This window comes from Abrus precatorius, unplaced genomic scaffold (genome assembly GCF_003935025.1).
Source record: "Abrus precatorius isolate BTA unplaced genomic scaffold, Abrus_2018 Scaffold9, whole genome shotgun sequence".
NCBI classification, from domain to species: domain Eukaryota; kingdom Viridiplantae; phylum Streptophyta; class Magnoliopsida; order Fabales; family Fabaceae; genus Abrus; species Abrus precatorius.
In genome coordinates this window covers 9362216-9374928 of record NW_020874439.1, presented here as the reverse complement: position 1 = coordinate 9374928, position 12713 = coordinate 9362216, and positions in this window count along the sequence as shown.

The window sequence follows — 12713 nt, the reverse complement described above, 5'->3', positions numbered from 1 at the left end:
AAATCATGCTCAGTTTGTGATTTATGCAGGTGAACACAACCATGCCAGATGAATGCACGATCATGTTTATACTAGAGACATTGGCATGCATATTCGCACCACAGCCGTACTGTATGTGTATGATGGTTTAGGGTGGGCGTGCTGATAGCTGGGGACTAGGCATGCATTATCCTTAATGGCCTATTTCTCTTGAAATTGCACTCAAAATGTCTATAAATATTGTGAATTTTTCCACGTGTTCATCTATAATAATAAACAGGGTAATCAGTGCAAAAATCCATTCAAATCAATAATAATTGCGTATGAATATGTTAGAAAAATATGTTAAAATACAACCTTATCAGATGTCATTTCTGCCAATTGTTTGGCCACGTTCACTTCCCCACTCACTCAAAACAATGTTGTTTCTTTCAAATAAGCTTCTAACATGATACTTAACGTGACAATTCAGCATTCTGTTACTGTTTGTTAACGGTGTCTAAGATTAGAGACTAAAAAGCTCAAAGAAGCTACAAGTCAAGGATTAACGTGCTTTTCTAAATTAAAAATTTTATATTTTAGTTTTTATACAAATTTGTTTTCCATTTTATCCCTTTGTATAACCTTGTTAATATGCTTTAAATAATAAACACTAAGTTAAAATATTTATTTATATAAGGATTAAATTGAAATTTTTTTCTGTGTAAGGACTAAATTTGAAAAATATGTTAAGCATAGAATTAAATTTATAATTTATCTTACATATTTTTAAAATTTTTTAAGATATAAAATTATTTCTAAATTATTTTAATTAGTTTTGTTAATTTTTAATTAATATTAAAGTAAATTTTTTTATTTTGTATTGAGATTTTGTTGATTTTAAGTAGTATTTTATTGATTTTGAGTTTAAGTGTTTAAGTTATCTCCTAAGTACTGTATGTGTATTGAATATTTAACATTTATGATAACTTATATATTAATCACTTTTTTATATTTTAATATTTATAATATTAAATAATAGAAGATTTATATTTTATTTTTTGCTATATTTGACTTAAAAAGTAAAGTCAAATAATAAGATAAATTCATAAAAATAATACAATAAAATGATAAGTTTATCTTTTTTAGTTGGAAAGAATTTATTTCTAATATTATTTATATACTAATTAGTAATATTTATTAACTATAAAGTATTAATAATTGATATTCTTAGATATCTTTTTTATATCTGTAAATTTTAGGAGCCCTCATTCAAGGATTTAACAGCCTTGTATTTATGCTAACTTTATTAATATCAATCTAATAAAGAAAAAAGAAAATTTATTCCAAAATTTTAAATTACTCTAAAACGAGCACTAAAAATATGTCAGATGTAAATATAGGAGTTATATAGAAAATTAAATTGAGTGCTTTGGAACCATTATATTAAATTTGATAAATAAAGATAAATACTATCAACACACTTTTAATTATTAATTAATATTTATTTTAAAAATTTCAAAATATATGTGAAAAAGGCTAATGATTTTTTTATACTTTAATAGTATTTAACTAACTTTAATTAATAAATAAAAATGTGCTAAAAAAATGTGTGATAAAGTGTGTAAAAATTGAAAAAAAGCTAACAATACACTTTTTAGCATTATATTCTTAATTAATGATTAAGATTATTAAAAATGAAAAAATTATGCAAGTTTTTTCTTTTTTAAAAAAAAAAATTGTGTAAGAATTAGCTCAAATAATAAACTACATGAATTTTAAGATTTAGGAATATTTCTTGAATTCTGTATGATCTATGGATTAATTGTTAAGCTTAGTTTATATTTTTATTGAGATATATTTAAGGAATTGTCATATTTTATCACAAGAAAGAGAATTGATTTACTAAAGAATTAAGGCAAATTCACTTAAAATACTTTTATTAATTTAAAATTTTCAATTCAAGTATTTTAGAAATTCAACAAAGATTAAAAAAAATTCAAACCATCCCAACATCTAGTGTTTTGAACTTTGAGATTATCCTTTACTTGTTTATGTTATTATTTATTTAGTTTTCAATCTTTGCTTTATTTTGATTGTAAGTTTAGAGTTTTCTTCAATCTAAATAGTTTATATGATCTGAATAGAAATTTGATCAAAAAAGTATTGTTTAATAAGTTAATTTTTGTGGAACAATACCTAGTAATCGTAGTTATTACTTAAATAATTCAATACACTTGCCAAGTAGTTATCAAGGTTTTATGCATAATTAAATTGATTTGGACCATTTTTTCTTCTTTAGTTTTGGTTAGATCTTAATTCAAGTATTTTATCATAGCGCTTATTCTGACATTTTTTAGTATTTAAGTTATAGCTTGAGTTTTAGACATTGTTTTAATGTGATTCTTGCTTTGTAGGTAAGCTAAGTATAACATCCTCAATTTCTTATTTAAAAATAAATAAATCTTTATAGCAAAAAGAGATAATATAAAAATTTTGTTATATTTATAGATTTAAGAATTCAATAAAAGCAAAACTTACATTCCTTTTATGAAAATTTTACAAAATTCGAAAGTATTTAAAACTTTCAAAGGAACAATTTCGAGACTTTAAAGTGATAAATAAAACTTAAATTTATGTCTAACAAATTATTTGGTGTGAATACTAAAATTTTGATTTAAAAAAAATCTAAATTTTAATATTACAAAAAGAGAATGAAAACAAATGGTTTTAAGGAAAGAAAACAAAATTTTTTCTTAATAAAATAGGAAAAATTCAAAATTAATTTTTAAAAGAAAAATAGAATATGACAAATAAACAAACTCTTAAACCAATGTTACTTTATACATAAAAAGGAAAATTTTCAGATTTTTGGCATTTTATGAAAACCTTAGCAATAAAAGGGAAGAGAAACTATGAAAAAGGAGTTCAAGAATTTCATAAAGTTTTGGAAAAAGAGGGCTAGTGGAAAGGAGAAAGAACAAAAGGCAAACAAAAATTTCAAAAACATCAAGTAAGTTTTATCATGCATTTTATACATTTTTTTCTTCTTTATGCATGTTTATATTTTGAATAAATATTTCATATATCAAATCAATCACAAATAGCAAAAAAAAATTTTAAACCACCACTTAAAATATCCAAGTCCCACCAGCTCTCCACCCATTGCTCTATCCATGATCATCCACAAACACAAAACTCATTATAGTAGCTCCTTCACTACCCTTCCTCCTTTCTCTTTCTTTTTCTCACACTAACCTCCATCACCTAAAATCATGGTCTCCATTAACCTCACCTCCATCTTTTCATAACCTCTTTTGTTTTTTTTAGAAAAAAGCACAACCCTAATCCTAAAGTCCTTCCACTTAGATATGAAAATTTTAAATTTTAGACCATTTTACCCTTTTGTTATCTTTTATTATTTTTTTGGTTTGAATTTTTTATTTATTTTTATTTTTATTTTTATTATTATTTAGCTCAACATACAATTTCTTATTTCAGTTTTATTTATTTATTTATTTATTCATCATTATTATTATTTTTATGATAATTATTAATTTGTTTAATGAATGAGTTCTTATTAATTTTTTTTTATTTTTTTATGTTAGTCTATTTTAAATAAAAAAATTATTTTAATTTATTTGTTTATTTTAATTCTATTGATAATATTTACTTTACAATATTATATTTGAGTTATTTTTTAATTTATCTCATCTTAACATTAACAATAAATTCTTTCTATTTTTTTTAATATTCTGTTATTTATATCTTAATTATCATGTTGATTATTTATTCTTTAGGATTGTTATCTTTTATTTCATTTATTGTATATTTGTAGAATATTAATGTGATTTAATTTTATATTTATGATTACTTTCTCTTATATTATGAATAGTAAATTACTTATTTTTTGTATAATCAATTAATAAATAATAATATAATTGCATCAATTTATAATACTAATGTATAACTTCTTTATCATCATCTATTATAAATTGCTAAAGTTTATGTGTATTTACGTTACCAAGACTTTATGCAATATTAATTTATTATATATTGTCTTTAATTAAATAGTTAGCCAGCTTAATAATAAATCAAGATATATTCTTCTTCTAATTATTAACTTATGAATAAATCAACTAATTTAAATCTAAATTATTTTATTAACGAAACAATTTATAATGTTAACATGTAGCGACTCAACCTTTATGCATTATAAATGGTCAAAAACTTATGTATACTAACATATCTTATATTTTATATGATATAAATCTATCATATGAAATTTTTAATCTTTTTATTAAATAAGTATCTTCTTTAATCAATTTAAATAAATTTATTTCTTTTATTAAAATAAAATTAATTTCATATTTTAAAATTTCTTAAGTTATACTTCTAATTTTGATAAATTAAATAATTAAACATTTCTTTACTTATTTATACAAATTTCTACAATATTGATGTGTAATTTACATTGTCTTCAATTATTCAATAAATTATAAGAGATTTATATATAGCTTACATTATTTTAAATTCTCTTTCAACATTAATTATAATTTAAAAATATAAATTCAAATTTTTCATTTACAAGTAAAAACATATTTTAACGATTTGCAATATGGTTATGTGATCTTCTTTCATCTTCCATATTATTTCTTGTAGGATAAGTGTATAACTGCGTTATCTCATATCCTAAATATTATTTTATAAATTAATCTCAAAATAAATCTTCTTTACTAAATTTAATTTTAATCAACCATCTTTGTAATTTTTAGATAGAATTTTGTGGCTTTGAATTCTCCATTGTACTTGAGGATACATAGGAGCGGAAACCGTACCTGTCAAGTCAAAATAATTTTTAAAATAATTTTTTTAAGATACCGAATTAACATCTAAATAAATAATTCTTTTTTCTCTTCTTCTAAAATGAAAATAATTAATGTTTAGGGGTTAAATAAATATTTTTCAAAATTAAAATGAATTTACACAATTAATTTAAAGTAACCATTTTTATACGAATGTTATAGGGGGCTAATACATTCTCTATACATAAATAACTCCCGAACTCATTTTTGGTTTCAAAGATCATATTATTTTAAAAAAGTTTTTTCAAGGTTTTCTTAAAATAAACTTTGGTGGCGACTCCTTTGGTTTTCTTAGAAAACATTTTTTATTCTTAAAAGATGTTTTTCTTAAACACGTATTTACTGTACCATTGTGACCACCCGATTGCGACATTTGGTTCAAAATACATGTATATAATTCTGAGACATAATCAATGACACTTCAAAAAGTATTAATTACAACAAAATTTATCAAGTATTTTGAAATTCTAAAATAGACATTTAAAGCATTTACAATTCTAAACCCTACAGAGCAGTCTTTTTCCACAAAGTCATACCTAGAACAGACCAACCAACTTTACCTCTTCACTTTCATTACCTATAAAATATTAGTAAGGGTGAGCATCTCCCTCCCCACTAAATCTCTTTAATTGACATAAAATTTATAGTAATGCAGAAAATAACAACACAATTGTTTGTTTTATTTTGCTTTTTGTTTTTAGTTTGTTTCTTTTCTAATTGGTGTTCATATGTCTTTCCTGTTTAGTTTTGTTTATGTTAGTGGTATCTCTTTGAAAAAGAAAGTCTTTGATTATATAGTTGTAAAAATTTTCTTTAAAAATTGTGTTGAGTGCTCAATAATTAAATGATTTTTTTTATGAACTTAGCATAATGAACATTATGTTTTAAATGGATCATACTCTCATTAATTATACTTAGTAGTGCTATGATCTAAATGGGTCATGCTCTCATTGATTATGCCTAGTAGTGCTATGATCTAGGATGTGTAATTTCTTAGAGATAAAGTGAGATAATTTTCTAAAGAAAGCTTATACGAAATATTTGGGATGAATTTTATCTTGGAACATGTGTGGTTCCTTGTTGAGGCAAAATTAGTGAAATGGTTAGGAAATTTCTTTTTGGAGTGTTTGAGCCTTTCAAGTTAACCTATTAATATATATCCCTATATGAAATGGTTAGGCAATTTCTTACATTCGATCTGAACCTTTCATTTAACAACTTATATCTAATAGTCAATGAAATAATAAATTATAACCTATTAAATGTAAGTTAAATGAAAGACTTAGATTGAGTGTAAGATTTTTTAAACTTACACTAGTATGAGAAGATCTTGCCCTATATATATAGGGGACATTTCAAGTGAGAGGAGTTTTTTTTATCATGAAAGGTGAGAGGTGAGAGAAGAGAATTAATTGACAAAAGAGAGAAGAAAATGGATAGTGAGGTAGCAACATCAAATCTAAGCTTTTTATTTGATCTAATGGCTATTATTAATGCCTCTCACCTCTTATAATAACAAACTCTTCTCACTTGAAATGCTCTTGTAAATATATATATATATATATATATATATATATATATACATATTTATTTATTTTAATTTTTTTTTATCTTACCCTTCTTTAAACCTTAAATAAATAAATAAATAAATAAAATCCACTTGTAATAAAATTTTATTGAATGCTTTAAGTGGTGCATTATATGTTTTATCTATCTTATAATTAGTGCCATATTTTCGCAAATTAAGTTGTTTTTGTTTGAGTCACTTAGAAAATAATAATAATAAATAAATAAAAAGAAGTGCAAAGCACATGAAAAAAAAATACAAAAATTGAGAATTATGACATTGTTTTGTTTTTATTTAGGACTGTGATGCATGCTTTAGGTACTCAACTTAATATAAATTTTTTTTCCTGTTCTTTCCTAACCTTAATCATTGGTTTAACATTTCAAGCTTTAAAAGACGCTTTTAATCACCTTGATACATTACTTCTACATTAGTGGCGATGAGGATGAAAAATATAGATTGATCTGCAATGGATTTATGTTTTTGTACATTTTTAGTGGGGTCATAAGCAGTGCAAGTGGTAATTGCTTGATTTTATTAGGCCTTTATACTTATTTTTTTTAACTAATATTGATAATTTGTTATGAGAGAACATATAATGCACAATTCTTATTTGAAAACTTTGGTTAGGTGCATCATTGTTCTTTTATTTTTTTTTCCTTGAGGACAAGAAACATAAGTTTAGGGGTGTGATGTTCCGTCAGGTTGTTGAAATTTTAAGAGTCAAAAGTCATCCAAAATCCTTTTATAATCACCTTTGACTAGTTTTTTTATGTTGTTTTATTATTTATTTATGTTATTGCATTTTTTTAGAATTTTTGTGGATTTACGAGTACTTAGGCACTAAACTTCTACTGCTCATGCATTAAATTTGCTAATTTCATTTTTCTATCAGGTAACCTGGTGCCTAGACACCCAACACTTAGCGCCTATAACATGTAACATCCTTTTATCAATATTTCGTACAATGTATATTTTTTTATTTGTAAATTAAATGTAAAATACAAATTTTGTGTATAAAGAGCTTTATTATGATTGGTTAATGAAATTTTCGTTGCTATATAGTAAATTATACAAATATTTCCAATCAAATTAATATAAATGATATGGAAAAAATTTTAAATGATGTATTAAACATAATCATAATTCATAAGTCAAAAGACTAAACATATATTCCATTCATCAAGTCCAAAAATTTACAAACCATTTGTCAAAGTATATGAAACTTAAAATAATATGTACATTACATAAACTAATAGAAGTCTCAAAGCAGTCTCAAATCATAAACCAATACTCAAGATCAGTCCTATTCATCAACTTCGTGCCAGCTCTCTATCTCAGCTAGGTCCTCTGAGTCTATGTCATCGTCTGAACCCAGATAACCATCGCTCGAATCAGCTCTGACCTTTGAGTTTGTCCCAGTTACGTGCTCAAAGGTCTATCAGGTAGGTTTTCTGAGATGATCGTGATCGTGGTATGTGAATAGGTACATGAAGGCTGCTAGACTCCTAATAGTATGTCTATACATATATATACATAGGGTCTGGTGTATTCTACTCCTAGAGAAGTCAAAAGGAATGCAATAAAAGTACTCTAATTCTACAATAACAAAAGTTCTAGGCTCATTCTCTACAATAATAACAAATTTAAAATAACACAGTCTTTGGTATTCATTAAATACATAATTTAATCTAAAATGTACAGATCTATCTACTAATCTAATTCTTCCTTGAGGCTCCGTCATCCTGATTTCCTTAAATTATTAGTAAGGATGAGCGTCTATTCTATCATTTACAAATATTTATCATATAATCATGATTTTAACATACATATAACACATTCAATTTCATAAATCCATATTTGCAAACATATTCACACCACAGATAACATTTAATAATTTATTATTCATTTTCCTTTCTCTCATTTTAACACGCACTTCTAGTGCACTGTGATCATAAATATCGATGCCCCCAATACTTCTCGAGGTCTTACTCAACTAGGTAAATAGTTGCCGGTTAGCCCATGCACACGGATACAACATGTATAATAATTGAGCCCCTTAGCAAAGACATAGTTAGAAGTCTAGTTAGGAAACGAGTGTAAGGCCTTGTGACGCATTCGCTCTTAGAAAGAGTGTATACATATACGCGAATGTCGCTCATCACCCTCTATAACTATTCACACTAGATCAAATCTAAATCTAACTCTTAGAGTCATTCTCTTTCCTACTCATCATATCGTGCTTAGTAAAGCACTTCCAGACTAAGTCCATTCCACACATACATTCAGTGATACAATTTCAACCATAAATCTCTAATATCAACATTATTTTCCTCATACCATTTTAATCATACATATTTCATAAATTCACTCAATAAATTTTATAATATTTCACATTAAGCACTCATCATACAATGCATTTAAGCATATATTAGCCATTTAACTCAGACACTCAATCAGTCAAAACAATCAACGAACATATTTTTATTCATACTCCACATAACAGATATCTCAACCATCTATTCTCAGACCATATTCACATAACAATGCTCTATAAGCATAACTAAATATTGTACGATAACGATAAAATATAATTCTCCTTACCTCAAAGATGAGCTCACAGAGATATATTGAAAAGGATCAAGAGTCAACTATTGAGGTTCTCCTGAATACCAAAAGATACCCATAAGAAACAAGAACAGGAAAAATGATCGGATAAACTCAAGTTTAATCCAAAGAAACTTACTTAGCGTCACTTAACCTCAATGTCCAAGTTTGACTTTGAAGAGAAAATGGAGTTTTTGAGGCTTTTATCTAAGTAAAAGAAAGAGATAGTTTAGAGAAAACTTGAGAGAAGTATGTGAGTTAATTTCTCATGCGAGAAATTTCTTAAATACCCCTTAGCCCTGCATGTTCTCGCTTGAGCTAGGGACATCTCATTTGAGCGATGACATCTTGCTTGAGCGATGGGTATCTCGCTTGAGCGAGATATGCAGACAGTGGTCTCACCCACTATTTTCTGATATGATCGCTTGAGCGAGCTCTATCTCGCCTGAGCGAGCTCTATCTCGCCTGAGCGAGCTCTATCTCGCCTGAGCGAGATGGTGTCCAGAGAGCATGCTATCTCTTCTGTGGATTTCGCCTGAGCGAGATCACTCTCGCCTAGGTGAAGTGACAATTGGGCAAAATTTATCCTATCTCACTTGAGCGAGAATCATCTTGCTTGAGCAAGATAGCCTTGCAGCAAGGTATTCATGCACGCTCAATCTCGTCTGAGTGAGATCTCCTGCACCAAAACTCCTTCAAAATCCTCCAAACTTACATTTAAATGCATTCTAATGCTACTCAATATTAAATAAACATAATTTACTGAAAAATGAAAAGAGGGTGTTACATAACATGCTGTCAAATTTTATTACATGTAAATACAAGAAAAGGAACGACTTTTAAGAGGCAAAGGGGAAGAACTAAAAAAGAAATAGAAGGGAAGAAGTTTCATGGCTAAAGCAACAAAGTTGGAACAAAAGGAAGAGGAGAAATTGAAGATTCATCTTTCTAGTTATTGACTCTTTGTAGATTTTTCTACACTTTTCTTCTTTGTTCTTTCATAAAATGAGTTGCTAAACTCCATAGCTAATGGAAAAGATTAGGTACAAAATAAGTCTATTAAGATTGAATTTATGATGTTTTGATATTGAATTTTTTTAGATTAATTACTCATCTTTTGTTTGTATATGCAAAGGTTATGAGTTATTTTTCATGATTGGACTATGATTCTTACATAATTTGAAAAAATTGTGTATGAATTAGTTCAAATGATAAACTATATATATTTCAAAGTTTAAGAATATTTCTTGAATTTTGTATGATCTATGGATTGATTGTTATGCTTAATCTATATTTATGTTGAGATATAATTAATGAATTGTCATATTTTATCATAAGAAGAATTGATTCACCAAGAAATTTGGGCCAATTCACTTAAAATCCTTTCATTAATTTAAAATTTCTAATTCAAGTGTTTTAAAAATTCAACAAAGATTAAGAAAAATTCAAACTATCCCAACCTCGGGTGTTTTTAACTTTGAGATCATCTTTTGCTGGTTTAAGTTATTATTTATTTAGTTTTTAATTTTTGATTTGTTTTAATTGTAAGTTTATAATTTTCTTCAATTCAAATAGTTGATATTATCTTAATAAAAAATTGATCAGTAAAGTATTGTTTGATGAGTTAATCCTTTTGGGATAATACTTACTTACCGTAGTTATTACTTAAATAATTTGGTGCACTTACTAAGTTGTTGTTAAATGTGTTTTCTTGGATAAAATATTTGTTTTCCTAAAATTCAAGTTTAGTTTAAAAATTTAATTTTAAAATTTTCATAATTTGTATGTTAATTTAAAAAAAATTAATATAGTCATATTAAATATAATTCTGAATATTCAATTTTATCTGGGTCCCATCTAAAGTAAAAATAAATAAATAAATAAATAAATAAATAAATAAATAAATAGATAAGATTTTAAATTTTAGATCTATAAGAGGTTAGGATTTTAAATTCTAATTTTAAAATTTTAAATATGTAGATATTTAGGGTAGTGGAGAAAAATGGATAAATTTTAATGGAAGTGGAGGAGATGTTTAAGGAAAATGTGAGAGGTAGACATCAGAAAATAGGAAGGTGAAACTTTTTTTTTTAATAACAAATAAATAAATAATCCTATCTAAGGTTAGGAAGTGTGGCTATAAATAGGAAACATAGGTCTTTAGAGAGGGACTCCTTTTATTTTATGGGGACACTTTGAGAGTATAGGAAAAAAGAGAGAGAATTCAAGAGAGAGAGCTCGAGAAACGAAGGAAAAGAGGAGAGAGTTAAAAAGAAATCAACCAAGAGCATACTAAGGCGCATCCGAGGTCAACCAAAGAGAACAAACCAAAAAAGTTGAAGGATAAAGCCAACAAAATACTTATTTTCTAGATCAAGTTTTCCTTGTTGTTTTGTTTTTCATCTATTATTTTGCTCGTTTCTACTTGTGCATTTTTTGTTTACATTAAAAGTCTCAATTTTTGTATCTAAACAAAATATTTCTTCATCTATTATTTTGCTCTCATTTCTTGCTTTCGTTCACATTAAAATTTTTAATTTTTATTTCTAAACAAAATATCCTTTTATTATGTGTACTTTGCTTTTGTTTTTACCTTTTCCTTGTCTGTTCATGCTAAATGTATCAACTTTTTTCTTCTCTAAATAAAAAATGTCTCTTTTACAAAGCTAAGTGTTCCTAACCCTAAAACTAGGTTTTTGTAAGCATAGATATTTTCACCTAAAAAAAACTTTCCTCTCTGCAAACTCTAATCTTTTCTATCCCAAAAACCCTAAAAAAAAAAACGTATTGTTTGCTTTGCCTTTTACTAACCCTAAAAAGTGACTTTTAAAAAAAAACCACTAAAAAGAAAAAGGAAAACTTGAAAGCCTAATTTTTTCTACCCCAAAAATCATTCCTTTTGCAAAACTAATTTTCTGCAAAAACCTTTTTTAAATGATAAAACTTAAAAATTCTTTTTTTTTTTTGCAAACCTAAAAATCCTAATATTCTTTTAACCGTAAAAAAAAAACATAACCTTTTCTAATTTTAAAAAATTAACATTTCCTAACCCTATAATTATTTCTCTTGTTCATTTTTTTCTTGTGTATGTCTTTTTTTTCTCTAAATAAAAAGGATGGAGTTATTTCTAAAAAATTAATATTAAAAACATTTCAAATCCATGTAACGGCCAAGCAATTTTGATAGAGTGGTGGATCCACCTTCAATGTTGTTTGGATCATGAGGATTTATTGAGTACATGGTAGTTTTCATTCTTCTGTTGCATACGAAAGATACGTAGGAGCAGGAACTTGACCCGTTAAGTCTGAAAAATTTTATTTTATTTTTTCAGGTTTAAATTATTTTAAGAAAAATTTTAAACTATGAGTAATCTGAAATAATTCTAAAAAGAATGAAATTGTTATTTTTATTTTAAAAAACAAAGGATAAGTAAATAAAATGTGAAAAAAATAATTTAAGATTATTTTAATTAATGCCAAAATGTAAAAAAGAAAAAAAGAGAGGGGACAATAATATTTTATGATTAATCGTTTCTCTAAATTCAAAATTAATTTTTTTCTAATTATGTTTCCTTATTTAAACATAAAAAATAAAAAAAATCAAGTTAAATTTTATTTAAATTTATTTAATACAAAAATAAAAAAAAGAGAATAATATTTTATAAATATTCTATTTTCCCAAGTCAAAATTCAATTTTTTAGTTCTTTATTTAAAAA